The sequence below is a fragment of the Rhinoderma darwinii genome, chromosome 13 (genome assembly GCF_050947455.1).
Source record: "Rhinoderma darwinii isolate aRhiDar2 chromosome 13, aRhiDar2.hap1, whole genome shotgun sequence".
NCBI classification, from domain to species: domain Eukaryota; kingdom Metazoa; phylum Chordata; class Amphibia; order Anura; family Rhinodermatidae; genus Rhinoderma; species Rhinoderma darwinii.
The window spans coordinates 37,018,681-37,035,081 of record NC_134699.1 but is presented as its reverse complement, the minus strand read 5'-3'; the positions used below and the strand labels follow the sequence as shown (position 1 = coordinate 37,035,081).

Here is a 16,401-nt window from a genome sequence, read left to right as displayed (position 1 = left end):
TTTCAGTTTTTTGGATGGAAACAATAGCATTGTCGACTGCGCTATTGTTTCCATAAAAACAAACAGAAACCTTATGGAACGGAAACCATTTGCAACAGAAGGATTACCAATGAAATCAATGGTAATGCAAATAGAAACTATCGTTTCCGTTTTCCTCTCCGTTGATGGGTTATTCCGACGGAAATGTGACACTGATGTGAACAGAAAAAAGAGATGAGGCAGCAGTTCCAAAATAAATGGGAATTTATTCACTCACCAGTGCGACAACGTTTCAGTCCAACAGAACCTTTCTCACATGCTTGGACTGAAACGTCGCACTCGTGGGTGAATAAATTCCAATTTATTTTGGAAGTGCTGCCTCGTCTCTTTTTTTCTGTGGATTCCATTTGTGGAATCAGGTTCCTTTTGAGGTTTGCACCCATTATTTTGCATATGTCTCCGATGCTGTGATAACCTTCCTTTTTTGCTGATGTGAAAAGGCCCCAAGGCATGACATTGTTTCAACATGACATTTATATAAACCCACTCTGTACTGATCATTTTTTTTTAAATCATATATTACTTAGCACTATCTAAAACGAGTTAAAAGGAGCAGAAGTCTTTAATGTATCATAATTAGCATGTTAACCAGAAAGGGATTGTTATAGCAGTATATAATGACTATATAGCATTCATTCTCCTTGTGACCTACTCTGCACCGTAATGCAATTGTAAAGATAGATATGAGATAGATTGCATTTTTTTTAAAGAGGACCTGACATCTCTCCTAACATGTCTATTTTGGTAGATGATTGTATTCCCCATAAATTGTTTCTGGAACATATTTTTTTTATTAGAACTCTGTGTTTCGCCATTCCTGTTATTCCTGCTTTAAATTTATGAAACAATTTAAAATGAGTGTTAACAGTTGGTATTGTGTACCTACACAGTCCCACCGTCAGCACTGATTGTACAGTGTCAGTCTGTGTAGGGACACATCCCAGTTGTCAATTTATTCATATATTTTTAGGAGGAATAATAGAGGAACGGCATATTGTAGAGTTCTTAGAAAATATGCTCCGGGATTGTTATTTCATTTGGAATACAACTATTTACTAAAAAAGACATGGGTGACAGGTCCTTTTTAACCTTTTTACAGTTCTATATCTGCAGACCTATTGTCGAATTTTCATTTAAATATTATTAGTACCCTGAAATGTGATAAAATACATAAAATAAAATTCAGCATGACACAAGAAGATACTAGAACATGAAAATAGTAAAAGGATGTTATTATAATGGTTTATTTGGATGCCTTTCTTGAAAGATATAGTATCACAAGTTGTATTCACTAGATTATTGAAGATGAATAATTGATTCCTCTGGAATCCTGTTGACCCAAACAAGAGCATTTTCTCTTCGGCACACGGCTTTTTCCTGGCCAGACAGCAACCTCACTGTTACTGCAGCACTTGTTTCAGGTCTGCTTGGTCCTGGGCAGTGGCTGCCCCTGAGTTCTCTACCCATTAGGGCTCATTCAGACGAGCGTGATGCTTGTCCGTGTGCTGTGCGTTGAAACAACGCACAGCACACGGACCCATTGATTTCAATGGGGCTATTTACACAAGCGGGAGTTGTCACGCAGCGAGTGTCTGTTGCGTGAAACTCACTGCAAGTCCTATATTGGTGCATTATCACGCACTTAGTCGCCCATTGGAGTCAATGGGTGTGTGGAAACCACGGACAGCACACAGATGCATAACCGTGTGCAGTCCATGTTTTTACGCATCAATTATATAAAAAAAAATAAAAAATTATTTTTGCAAGTGCTTGCAAGTGCGTGAAAAACATGCCACACGCAAAGCACACAAATGCAAAAACGCAACGCACACAAACAGATTTACACACGTTTTTACACGCGTAAATCCGTCACGCTCGTGTGAATTTAGCCTAAATCCAACTAAAAGACCACCTTTAATAAAAAAGTTACTGTAGAGCAGACATATTTTGATACTGAAATGTCTGGAAAAAAAAACCTGATTCATTGCCTATCCCCCTCTTCCTGCCTACCCAGACATTTTTAATGTTTTATTGTGTAACAAAACTGTATTGATTTAAATAGAATTTTTTTTTTTTTAAAGAAATAAAACAGATCTCTACACTAGTAGAACAGCCACGTGTAAACAAATACAAAAGGTCCATACAATGCAGACCTGGATTTCATGGACAGTACATAATAAACATTAAATAAATATAAAACTACACCCCTCAAAGTATTCAATACAGCATTTAGAAAGTTTCTTAACCCTTTAGGTATTTCACAGGAATTAAAGCAAAGTAGAGGGGAAATGTAGAAATTTCTTTTTTTGGTCGGGAAATCCATTTTAATCAATTTTTTTCTGTAACACAAAAGGATTTACCAGAGAAACTCAATATATATTACCCGGATTGTGCAGTTTTTAGAAATATTCCACATGTGGCTCTAGTGCACTAATGGACTGAACCACAGGCCTCAGAACCAAAGGAGCACCTAGTGGATTTTGGGGCCTCCTTTTTATTAGAATATATTTTAGGCACCATGTCAGGTTTGAAGAGGTTTTGAAGTGTCAAAACAGTGGAAATACCTCCAAAAAGACATCATTTGGCAAACTACACACCTCCAGGAATTCATCAAGGGGTATAGTGAGCATTTTAACCCCACAGGTTTTTTGCTGAATTATGTGGAATTAGTCCGTAAAAATGTAAATCTAATTTTTTTTCAATAAAACGTAGAAATGATACATTTTTACAAGCAATAAAGAAGAAAAAACACCCCAAGATTTGTAAAGCAATTTCTCCTGATTACAGCAATACCCTATATGTGGTAATAAACGGCTGTTTGGACACACAGTAGGGCTCAGAAGCGAAGGAGCGCTATTTGGCTTTTGGAGATCAAGTTTACTCAATTGGTTTTCGGGTGTCATGTGGCATTTGCAAAGCCCCTGAGGGACCAAAACAGTGGACAACCCCCAGAAGTGACCCCATTTGGGAAACTACAGCCCTAAAAGAATTTTTCTATGGGTATAGTGAGCATTTTGATCCCATAGGTTTTGTGCTGAATTTAGTGGATTTAGGCCATCAAAACTTCTATTGTTTTTTATTCTTTTTTTTTTTTATGGCGTTCACCGTGCGCTATAAATGACATATTTAATTTATTCTGTGGGTCGATGCGATTACGGCGATACCATATGAATATAGGTTTTTTATGTTTTATGGTGTTTGAACGATAAAATCACGGTTTTAAAAAAATTGTCGTTTTTGTGTCGCCATATTCTAAGAGCCACAACTTTTTTATTTTTCTATCAGGAAAGATGTGTGAGGGCTTGCTGTGTGACATCATGCGCTGCGCACAGCGCTGTAACCTCAGGATCTTCGCTGCACTCTGGAATGAGGGGGTAAGTACGGTTAATTACTATAGTAACGGGAGCCCGTGTAGTTTATTATATAGGCCCCAGTTACTATAGTAACTTTTAATCTATGTGGTGCAGGGGACTGTGGGCCGCCCTGGCTTCAGGGCCCGGTCGCAATTGCGACCGTTGCGAACCCTATAGTTACGCCACTGGGATGATGTAATAATGGGGTAAATTAATAATAAAATGTATTATCCATGGATTTTGATGTACGCTTTGAACCAATCCGTTATGCACAGGCCAGTTTTTTGGGGCAGGAGTCGCACTTCTAAAGGGTGTCTGTGGTATTGTACAAAATATCCGCACTCCAGCATTGCCTAATCTTTGACTTCTTCACTAGCCCCATATGTAGCACAAAACCCCAAAATGTCATAGTCTCCGCTGCATTTACAGGGTCTACCAGTGGGGGCTAGCGAATGATGACGTGGGGTTTTAGGTGAAGAACTGCTGCACATTAGTCTGGGCCGTCGTTTTTCATCATTGCGTTCCGAGAGTCATAACTTTTTATTTTTCCCTTGACGAGTTGTGTGAGTGCTTGATTTTCATGGGGCGAGCTGTAGTTTTTATTAGTATTATTTTGGGGTACATGTGATTTTTTTTATCAGTTTTTATTCAATTTTTGGGGAGGTGAGGAGACCAAAAAACAGAAATCCTCTCACTGTTTTTTATAAATTTTTAACGCCGTTCTCTGTGCAGTATGAACATGTTTACTTTATTTTGCAGTTTGATACGACTATGGCAATACCAAATGTATATAGTTTTTAAATGTTTTACTACTTTTATACAATAAAAACACTTTTTTCTAAATAAAATAATGCTTTAGTGTTACCTTATCCTGAGAGCCATAACTTTATTTTGTTGTTGACGGAGCTGTGGGAGGGCTTGTTTTTTGCGTGACAAACTGTAGTTTTTATTGGTACCATTTTCGGGTACTTGCGACTTTTCGATCACTGTTGATTCAATTTTTTGGAACCAATGTGACCAAAAAAAGGGTAAAATCTGCTATTGTTTTTGATTATTTTTTTTTACGGTGTTCACTGTGCAGGATAAATAATATTATATTTTTATAGTTTAGGCCAATACGAAAATGGCGATTCCTATTATGTATAGTTATTTTTTTTTTTTACTTTTTTCCTAATTATAAAAGGACTTGATAAGGGAAACAGGGCGATTATTGTTTTTATTGCATAAAACTTTTATTTCTTTTTCTAAAACTTTTTTTTCACTCACTAGGGGACTTCAAGATCTGATTTTCTGATCCCCTGTACAATACATTGCACTACTTATGTAATGCAGTGTATTGTAACTGTCATTTTACAACAGACAGTCTATTAGGTCCTGCCTATGGGGTACAATCACTTAAATGCCACTGTCACTATTGACAGCATTTAAGGGGTTAAAAGGCGGCTATCAGCGATAACTGTGATCGCCGCCATTGCAGTGGGATGTCGGCTGTATATTACAGCCGACACCTGCTGAAGATGAAGCGAGCACAGCCCCTGTGCCCGCTTCATCCTCAGGGCGTTACTGTACACCCATTTGTGGGAACGCACTGCTAAAAAGGACATACAGTAATGCCCATTTGCGGAAAGAGGTTAATGTAATTAAATATATTGCACTTGAGTATATTTTTTTAATCTATTGAATTGACTGAATGTGACTATGTTGTTGATACAATATTATAGAAATTTGGGGCCCTGCCCAGATCATCACACTGCCTCCACCGGCTTGCCGTCTTTGCAGAGTGCATCCTGGTGCCATCTATTCCCCAGGTAAGCAATGCACACGTACCCTGCCCTCCACATGAAAATGTGATTCATCACACCAGGCTACCTTCTTCTATTGCTCCATTGTCTAGTTCTGAAGCTCGTATGCCTATTGTGGGCACTTTCAGTGGTGGACAGAGGTCAGCATAGGAACGCTGACCATTTAGTAGCTCGCAAACCCAAATGTAGCAAGCTGCGATACACTGTGTGTTCTGACATTTTTCTATCATAGCCAGCATTAATTTGTGCTACAGCAGCTCTTATGTGGGATCAGACCAGACAGGCTAGCTTTCACACCCCAAGCGCATCACTGATCCTTGGGCACCCATGGCCATGTCGCAGGTTCATCTGTTGTCATTCTGTGGACCGCTTTTGGTAGGTACTAACCACTGCATACCACAAAAACCCCACAAGACCTGTAATTTAGGAGATGCTCTGACCAAGTCTAGACATTACAATTTGGAATTTGTCGAAGTTGCTCAGATTCTTACACTTGCCCATTTTCCTGCTTCCAACACAAAAAATTGCCAGAACGGACAGTTCACTTGCTGCCTAATACAGTGAAGGAAATAAGTATTTGATCCCTTGCTGATTTTGTAAGTTTGCCCACTGTCAAAGACATGAACAGTCTAGAATTTTTAGGCTAGGTTAATTTTACCAGTGAGAGATAGATTATAAAAAAAAAAAAACAGAAAATCACATAGTCAAAATTATATATATTTATTTGCATTGTGCACAGAGAAATAAGTATTTGATCCCTTGGGCAAACAAGACTTAATACATGGTGGCAAAACCCTTGTTGGCAAGCATAGCAGTCAGACGTTTTTTGTAGTTGATGATGAGGTTTGCACACGTGTTAGATGGAATTTTGGCCCAATCCTCTTTGCAGATCATCTGTAAATCATTAAGATTTCGAGGCTGTCGCTTGGCAACTCGGATCTTCAGCTCCCTCCATAAGTTTTCGATGGGATTAAGGTCTGGAGACTGGCTAGGCCACTCCATGACCTTAATGTGCTTCTTTTTGAGCCACTCCTTTGTTGCCTTGGCTGTATGTTTCGGGTCATTGTCGTGCTGGAAGACACAGCCACGAGCCATTTTTAATGTCCTGGTGGAGGGAAGGAGGTTGTCACTCAGGATTTGACGGTACATGGCTCCATCCATTCTCCCATTGATGCGGTGAAGTAGTCCTGTGCCCTTAGCAGAGAAACACCCCCAAAACATAATGTTTCCACCTCCATGCTTGACAGTGGGGACGGTGTTCTTTGGGTCATAGGCAGCATTTCTCTTCCTCCAAACACGGCGAGTTGAGTTAATGCCAAAGAGCTCAATTTTAGTCTCATCTGACCACAGCACCTTCTCCCAATCACTCTCAGAATCATCCAGATGTTCATTTGCAAACTTCAGACGGGCCTGTACATGTGCCTTCTTAAGCAGGGGGACCTTGCGGGCACTGCAGGATTTTAATCTATTACGGCGTAATGTGTTACCAATGGTTTTCTTGGTGACTGTGGTCCCAGCTGCCTTGAGATCATTAACAAGTTCCCCCCATGTAGTTTTCGGCTGAGCTCTCACCTTCCTCAGGATCAAGGATACCCCACGAGGTGAGATTTTGCATGGAGCCCCAGATCGATGTCGATTGACAGTAATTTTGTATGTCTTCCATTTTCTTACTATTGCATCAACATTTGTCTCCTTCTCACCCAGTGTCTTACTTATGGTTTTGTAGCCCATTCCAGCCTTGTGCAGGTCTATGATCTTGTCCCTGACATCCTTAGAAAGCTCTTTGGTCTTGCCCATGTTGTAGAGGTTAGAGTCAGACTGATTAATTGAGTCTGTGGACAGGAGTCTTTTATACAGGTGACCATGTAAGACAGCTGTCTTTAATGCAGGCACCAAGTAGATTTGGAGCGTGTAACTGGTCTGGAGGAGGCTGAACTCTTAATGGTTGGTAGGGGATCAAATACTTATTTCTCTGTGCACAATGCAAATAAATATATATCATTTTGACTATGTGATTTTCTTTTTTTTTTTTATATATAATCTATCTCTCACTGGTAAAATTAACCTAGCCTAAAAATTCTAGACTGTTCATGTCTTTGACAGTGGGCAAACTTACAAAATCAGCAAGGGATCAAATACTTATTTCCTTCACTGTATATTACACCCTTTGAAACAAGATAATCAAAGTTATTAACTTCACCGTTCGGTGGTTTTATAGTTATGGCTAAACGGTGTATAACTTTTTTTTTTCTTTACAAGCTTTGGAATCCTTGTACACTTTGCCTAAGTTTTTTCATGTTCATATGGTGGTTACAGTAGTCCCTTCAGGCCTATTTTTCCAGAACAACTTAAAAGGAACAAGCAAATAAAAAATATTTAACTCTTTGCAAAAAAAAATTATTGTAATAATTATTTAAAAAATTTTATTATTACAAAATATAATATAGTAACTAAGCTGAGATTAAGGCTGTGTTCACATAACTTATTTTTCCTGATGAAAAATCTGATGTGGAATTGGCTGATAATCCGCTGCAGAAATCCAAGGCTGATTGGGACCCCTTCTAATAGCTCAGAATTTTCTGATAGTGTTTTTGAAAGTAGGTTCTTTAAATCATTCACCAGACTCAGCACTTTTTATTTCTTCACAGAATTATTTTCATCAGTATTTCATAATCCATTTTTGGAAGCCAAAACTAGGTTTGGAACAAAAACAGAAAAAGCATCATGGAGAGAATTGAACTTCTGTGTTTTTGACTCACTTCTAGTTTTGACTTACTATTACTGATGCAAAATACAGATCAAAATACTGCTGTGTGAAACAGACCTTACTCAAGTTTTTGGACAGATAGAGAAATGCAATTGAGCCCTTTACTCTATAATCCAGCACCACATTTTAGACCAAAAGAAAACCCAATAAGCTCACTTTGGAACAAGTAATATAATGGTATGTAAAAATGAGCAAAACAATTACACGTGGTTTGGGTTTGTTTAACAACAGCAATTTGGAATATGTGTCTAAGCTTCACTGGAATACTGCCTCTCCTTAGGGAGAATCAGTAAGGAGTTTAAAAGACTTCAAGCAATGCTGCCTCGGAGAAATATGCAAATAAGTCTCCCCCAGAAAGAAGAAATGCTTCTGAAGTGCCATTGTATATGGATACCAGGAAAGACAATGGGGGAAAGTTATTAATACTGGTGCACCAGATGAATAAACCGGGTTAGCACCCTGTTGATGAATTTGGCATTTGGCATGACCCTGAAGCCCAGCTCACCATTTCTGACATATTCGTATGTGGTTTCATGAATATAGTATGTTACCCGAACTGACCAGAAATGGCATTAATACATTGATAAGTCTGGCCCAATGTCTCAGTCCAAAAGCAGTCGGAGACTGGGTTTACACATTACAGCAAAAAAAAAAAAAACACAAAAAAACTAATTTTTTTCACCACGACGTGTAAACCCAGCCTGAGAACAAGGCTAGGATATTAGCTAACCCGGGATACCCAAATGTAGACCGATCCTTTTCAGCCATTTGGGCCTTGTAAACTTTATTCCCTGAGATAAACATTTGGGGACAGAATAATTTAAGATTTTGTGACAAAAAGCTATAGAATATACATGTAAGTCAAAGTCAGCGAACTGCAGCTTACTTAGCTCCTGGCACAAAAAAAAAGAAAAGTAAAGTAGTTATAGAGAACAAAGTTTAATTCTTTATGAGTGGCTGTTAATGGTTGCCGATAACAATATATAGCAAACTATTAAACACTAAAACAACAAATTATAAAAGTGTTAACAGTGGGATGTGGTTGATATTGAAACCCCAGATATGGATATATATATATATATATATATATGTGTATTAGTGAAGGATATATTTGAAAATGTTTGTATTAGTGAAGGGTTAATGTTGTTAGTACACAGTATATAGGACCTGCATGCCGTGTGCTGGCGTTAATCAGAGCGCACACTAATTAAGCTGAGATAAGGCTTAAACACTGTTATGTACCACTGAGCGGATCCAGATGCTGATGCACCCAGAATGTTAACACCTTCCCTCCCACTATCTCCGTGACACTTTGGAATGGAAAATTGTTTTTCTTAATATTTTGTTCTTAATTACTTTCATATTGTAAGAATACATAAGTATTATCAAAACTGACCCAGTTTATAAAATACTACAGACTGCTGGCTAAACCAATGCACTGCTAACCCACATTGTATGCTAGCTGTTGTAAAATTGAAGACATAACTGTACCGACATTTTAGATTTTTTTTTAATTGAAATATACTATTGGTTTAGATTTGTTTAAAATATCCTGTTATTCCACCTGACAATACATTTCCAGAACGAATAACAGAGGATCAACGTAGAGGTCTGAGAAAATGCTTGCAATAATGGATACTGCGCATGGTGAATACAAATATGTTCTGAAACAGACATGTCAGGAGAGGTCCTATCTAAATTGTTAACTTTTGTTGAAAGTTGCAGTATTTAGGAGCTTCCACTGAGATCACAAAGGCCCCATACCTATTTGGAAAAATGTAGGTTCACATATTAAAGGGCTATTCCCAAAATCATAAATTATCACCTATCCGCAGGATAGGTGTTCATTTTCTAATCGATGGGGACCCAACTGCTAGGAACCCCACCTATCGTGAGAATGGGGGTTCTGAACTCCCAGATCCTCCTCACTGCTCGACCGCAGTGTGGAGGACGTTGAATGGAGCGGCGGCCAAGCATGTGCACTACCGCTTAATTCAAGGTCTAAAAGGAATGACAGAGACAAGTACAGCGCTCGTCTATTTCCGTAATTCTTATAGACAGTGAATGCAGCAGCAGGCGCATGCTCGACTGCCACTCTATTAAAGCTCCTCGTCACTGTGGAGAGTGCAGCGAGGAGGATCTGAGTTCGGGAGTTCCGTTCTCATGATCGGGGGATGGGGGTCCTCAGGATAGGCCATCAATATCTGATTGGTGGGGGTCCAACTCCCGGCACATCCGCCAATCAGCTGTTTTGAAAGGTCCACGGAGCACGGACAAGCGCTGCTTTATCTTCATTACGGTCACTTGTAGTGGCGGTTCACAGCATTACAGGCTTCTCCCATTCATTGAATAGGAGAAGGCTGTAATACTGTGAACCACCGCTACAGGTGTGTCAGCGAGTCACAGTACGAGCAGATAAGCAATGAAGGGGAAGCAGCGCTCCTACAATATATACAGGGATGATGGGCGGTTATATGCAGGAATGATGGCGTTACAAAATCCCCTATCATCCTTGTATATACCAGCCATTATCCCTTGATATACCAACCAGGCTGGTATATGGGATGATAGGGGTTATATACAGGGATGATGGCTGGTATATACAGGGATGATGGGGGTTATATATTCTTTCACTTACTTTCAGTTAGGTCTGCAACAATGTCTAATGCAAACTCCTCTGTCAGAGAAAAGATTAAACATCAGTAAGAATGGATAATATAGTAGCATATACAGCACTCTTGCTCATTCACAATAACTACTAAAATGAAAATGCGCCTCTTCAGTTGTAAACATGCATTGGGAGGGTGCACTGGGTTGGGGCCCACTCAGATGTTTTGCCCCCGTGCTAAACCCCTAACTAGGCGATAGCAAATATGTATAGTTTTTAAAAAAAAATCCCAATTATAAAGGACTTGATCAGGGAAAGGCTGTGTTCACATCAGCGTTGGTTTCCATTGAGGGGTTCCGCCAGACCTTTCCATTGGAGGAACCCCTCAAAGGAAAGGCAAACGGAGACCATAGGTCCAGTTTGCATTACCATTGATTTCAATGTTAATGCTTCCGTTGCTACTGGTTTCCGCTTGTCTCCGTTCTGCAAGGTTTCCATTTTTTTTTTACGGAATCAATAGCGCAGTCGATTGCTATGGCGGCATTATACTGTGTAGGGCAGTTATGTGGGGCTTTATACTGTGTGAAGGGCAGCAATAGGGGCATTATACTGTGTGGGGGTAGTGTCAGCGGTTATATTAGTACAAAGCAGGCTCAGGGTATATATATTAATTAAATGGCAGAGCATGCAAATAGGGGGCGTGGTATGCAAAAGGGGTGTGGCCTGAATAATCAATCGTAAATCGAGGTTACATGTTCAATTAATTGTGATTTTGATTTAGGTCATAATTGCCCAGCCCTACTCAGTACCCAACTGTTTTACAGATGGCAGATTTCTTATGTCCTAAACATTAAATTCTAATCTAAGGGAGTCCCAGGGGTCTCTAGCATCCCGATTCAGCGCACCGTGACAATAACACACGCTGCCAGAAACTGCGCAGTCAGGAGGACATACAGACATCTGCTGGCGCAGCCACGTGTCACCAGGGCACCTGCTCTGAGCAGATACACATTTTCAGTTTTTAGCGCCAAGTGGCCTACTGACAACAATGTATTGTGACAGTAACTTTCAGCTTCCAAGATTAATAATAAACTGGATGTAGCACCTCAAGCCATTTTACATAGTTAATAATGTAGAGGTTGGAGAATGGACCATGGAATACAAATACAAAGAAACGGACCTGATAAATATATAATCTGTACTTATGTAACTTTAAAGAGGATATGTCACCTAGGAACATTTAATTTAATAGTGAAGTGTTCATCTCCGTGACTAAGAAGGCTCCTGCTATGGGTAAAGACCAGACATTCAGACTGTTGGGACTTTATCCATGTTATGTCATGCAAATCTCCTGTTAGGTGTTGGGCATTTGTTTTACTGTGATTGATATAAACATTTTCATTGACAGGTCTCTAAACGGAAACTGCTCTGTCTGCCACATTTGCGTAGACCACTGTATTTAGGAGAATAATAAACCTGAAGAACTTGATTTTTCGTACCTGGTTCTTTCACAACGTATATAATAAGCAGGTGTCAGTGGGACCTTATCCTAACCAGATTAATAGAATTTACATACTCATCCGTTTTAACGGTCAGTTAAAATATGTCTTGGTTAAGATTTCTGGAATGTATAGGGTCATTAAAGGGATTTTCCATCACTTACTGATGGATAGGGGTTTGATTCCAGAAACACACTGATTTTTATAATGAAGGGGCTACGCAATGTAGCAGCAAAGTGGATGAGATTTTAAAAGTTTTCTGCATCCTTATGTTACATACACACATTACGTAAATTAATGTGGAAAATTTGCATTCATATTCCGCTGTAGATTTTTTTTCCGCAAGTCAGAACAAAAAATAAATAAAAAAAATAGACATCTCTGCTACGTTAAAGTAGCCAAATACGGATGTTAGTTTTGCTTATTTGAGGTGATTCCAAGGTCTAAGGAAGAAAAACGAACAAAAGGTCCTCAGCACATCCATATGCTATGCATGCTACGAGTAAGAACAGTCTTGTTCGAAGCGCATAAGCACTTGCACGCCTGACCTGTACTCTCTCTGGTTTTTCACCTGATGCAAGAATAAAGCCTTTTTTTCTATATTTAATGGATGTGACGAGGACCTTTGTTCGGTTTTTTTTCTCCTGAATGTGAGTGAATCTCTTGCCAGCTTGCAAGCCCCCTCTTCATTGCACTCCAATGAGGAACTACAGATATCAGGACAAACGTATTTGGTGAGGACACTGTTACTTATTGCTACTTTTTTTCTGATTCCATGGTCTATCCATCTGTACTTCTTACTGAGTAATAATAGTAGAGTATAAAGAAAATACATCCCTTAACAAGTTGTCACTGGCAGTTAATTGGTTAAAACTTCTTAACTGCAGCTGCCCAAATCCGCTTTCTGCTTCTTTCAAATTAACATACCATCAGTATAGCTAGCAACTTTATCTGCAGTTCAGGCTGTCCAACTTCTACAGAAACAACGCGGGAAAGGAATAGTAATTGGATGCCAGGATTTTCAATAAATTTTCTCCTCAATGTAGCGCATGTAAATGTGGCTCCTTAACCCTTTCATGGTCAAGGAGCTTACATGCATCTTGTTGGTCCCTAAAGCAATGCCAATAAAAGACAAAAACATTTGAGAGCACTTTATGGAGAAATGTCGCAGTCCAAAATAAATCTCATCAACTCCGTGGTATTCTCCACTCTAAGGCCCTGTTCACACAGTTTTTTTTGGCGTTCTTTTTGAAGTGGAAACCGCACCAAAAAACAGCCGAATATGCCTCCCATTTATTTCAATGGGAGATGGAGGCGATTTTTTTCCCCACGAGCTGTAAAAAACGCTTGTGGAAAAAAGAAGTGTCATGCCCTTTCTTCAGGCGTTTCCGTCTCCGACCTCATATTGACATTAATGGGAGGCAGAGAAAGCGGTTTTCGCTGTGTTTTTTTGCCTGCGGCGCTCAATGGCTGCGGCCGAAGAGAGGGAGTGCAAGCAGGTCAAAATCCCTGAAGGAATTTAGAGACAGATTTTTCCGCTTGCAGGGGCCTAACACGGATTTGCAGTTTGTTAGTGGTCTTTTCCATGTATGGATCTGAGGAATATCATCCTGACCCAGCTCTCCATTCAAAGATAGACCTAAAACGTTTTCAAGCACATTTTTCTACCCCCAGCATATCTGAATTCTAGGTATTTTATAGAATAGGTAAATATCCAACCCCCCTGCTGTCCCCAAAACACTGATGGTGTTTTTAAAGGGGTTGTATGAGAATAGAAAAACATGGCTGCTTTCTTCCAGAAACCACGCCACTCTTGTCCATGGGTTGTATCTGGTATTGGGATGTAATGGTTTCCCTTTGTTTCCGTTCTGTAAGGTTTCGGTTTTGTTTTTTTAGCGGAAACAATAGCGCAGTCGACTATGCCATTGTTTTTGCAAAAAAAAAAAAAACAGGAAACCTTGCAGAACAGAAACATATCGAAACCATTTGCATCAGAAGTATTACCATTGAAATCAATGGTGATGCAAACGGAACCGATGGTTTCCATCTGGCTTTCCGTTCATGAATTCCACTGACGGAAAGGTCTAACGGAACTCATGAACGGAATCCCAATGCTGATGTGAACACAGCCTAAAATAAAACTTTTATTAATAATTATCTAATAATATTAGAGCCCAGTAGAATTTGATTCATATCCTGATGTAGGTGCATCATGAATATAATATCTAAAGAATCTTTCCCTAATTACTATTATATTTCAGTTGATATAGATTAGACAACTGCTGGAGGTATGCTCCCTGAGCAATTATAAATGACAGAATTACCGATCCATTAACATTAGAACACTTGGTTGTGTAAGAACGATATGTGATGGCCCAATATGTTTTTCCATAGCGGATTTCTTCAGAGGGAAAGAACGAGGCAAATGGAAAAATCGGTGTGTAAAGGTCTGTTTACAGGGGGTTCGTCAGGGGCCTCTGTCGCAGATCCAGCTGAAAATACCGGAAACAATAGCGCAGCATGCTGTGCTATTGTTTCCAGTAAAACCATTGACACCATGACGGAACCCATTAAGGTCTGCCGGTGATGTCCGCCGTACAATAGCACCAGCACTTCCGGTATTTTCGTTGCTCTGCTCCTCTGACATAACAGAACAACAGAAAGACCAACACAGGTGTGAACCTGCCCTAAGCCGGTTATTTATAACCTTCACACATTACATCATCACTATCCAAGCTGGCACTGCAGCCAGTCAGCTAGCTGTTCGATATATTCTGCCACTCAGATGCTACTACGTTACACTAATGTATCACACGCCAAATAATCACATACATAAGCAGTATGAACGGCTCTAAGCCTGGACAACCACTTTAAATGTATCAATGTGCATGCTCCTATACTTAGTGTGCAAAAAGATGTAAGGCCGGGTTCCCAAGTAGTGTAAACCCTGCGGAATTTCCGCAACAGAATTGTGTGCGGAAATTCCGCAGCATTTACAGTAGCAGCAAAGTTGATGAGATTTAGAAAATCTCACGCCCACGCTGCGGAAATAAAAATGCAACGTAAATGTTAATAAATTCATCTGCGGTGTGGAATTTAATTCCGCAGCATGTCAATTTATGCTGCGTTTTTGTTGTGGGTTTGCCCCATTAAATTCAATGGGGATGCAAAATCCGCATCAGAAAGCCAAGTATTGCGAGTTTTGCAGTATAATCGCAGAGCTTACACCGCAAAAATCGCAACTCTGGAAAAAAATAAATCATACTTACCCAGAATGCTCTCCTTCCTGCAGTCCGGCCTTCTGGGATGACGTTTCATCCCATATGAACGCTGCAGCCAACCACAGACTGCAGCGTCAAATGGCCTGCAACGTCATCGTAGGAGGCCGGACTAAGCGCAGAGAAGACGGAGGTAGTAAGTATGAGCGTTTTCTTCCGCAGCGGAAATGCCGTTAGAAAAAACAGTGCGATTTTTCGGACGGAATGTATTGCGGGTTCCAGGTCGGACACGCTGCGTGATTTTTACGCAGCGTATCCGACCCGTGGAAACCCGGCCTAAATGCACACTGGGCATGCTCAAACACTTCTCTCTAAGGGTTTCCTATAAGGCTGTGTTCACACATCAGAACACAGCCGAACGAGTAGTGTGCATGTCATGGATGTTATTGTAACTCATAGGTTATTAACTGAGCATGCTCCTGCCCTTATAGTGATGAGTACTGAGGGATGCAGGGCATTTATGTACCTATACCTTTTGTCTGGAATCATGAGCAGGACTATGTATACTCACAAACTTTTAGTTTTTATTCATTCTCTGGGAATACTATGCAACCTCGAACACTTCATAACGCAAAAGGAAAGATCGGAATCTTGCTGATAACCGAACTAGTTATGCCATGTTCAGAAGGATCGTTACCATTATTTAAAAAACTTTTCTCGTCCAGTTCATTGGGGACACATCTCCCACCCATTTGTTTGTTCAAGGTTCTCATGGTTTGTCAGTTGGAAGAATTATCCTGTCATTTTGACTTAACCTTTACTTACCTTCTTTCTGCTTCCACTACTGCTTACGGACCGACTGAATTGGCTCGATGAATGTGGGTGGGGTACATGTATCCTGTAGATCGGGCTACAATTTAAAATTCTTAATGTCAAGCCCACGTCTGTGTCCCCCAATGAACTGGACAGAGAAGGAGTTTTGATGGATGAATCTGGGTTTAGCAGAAGCCTGTGTGGTGCCTACTGTAAAATTTGGTATAGGAGGGATAATGGTCTTGGGCTGTCTATCAGGATTTGGGCTAGGCCCCTTAGTTCCAGTGAAGGATAATGTTACT

General features: G+C 40.0%; 2 protein-coding genes across 5 annotated transcripts in view; one reads left to right on the top strand and one right to left on the bottom strand.

Moving 5' to 3' along the window:
• Positions 1 to 16,401, top strand: part of PIGU (phosphatidylinositol glycan anchor biosynthesis class U) — a 79,168-nt gene that overhangs the window by 21,249 nt on the left and 41,518 nt on the right. For both annotated transcript variants that reach the window (XM_075846002.1, XM_075846003.1), the window contains 2 exons: positions 3,325 to 3,413; positions 5,114 to 5,200. The gene's annotated coding sequence lies outside the window, so the exon portion shown is untranslated. The remainder of the gene's footprint in view (positions 1 to 3,324; positions 3,414 to 5,113; positions 5,201 to 16,401) is intronic.
• The window catches only part of TP53INP2 (tumor protein p53 inducible nuclear protein 2), a 106,374-nt gene that overhangs the window by 60,886 nt on the left and 29,087 nt on the right, over positions 1 to 16,401 (bottom strand). The window lies entirely within an intron of this gene.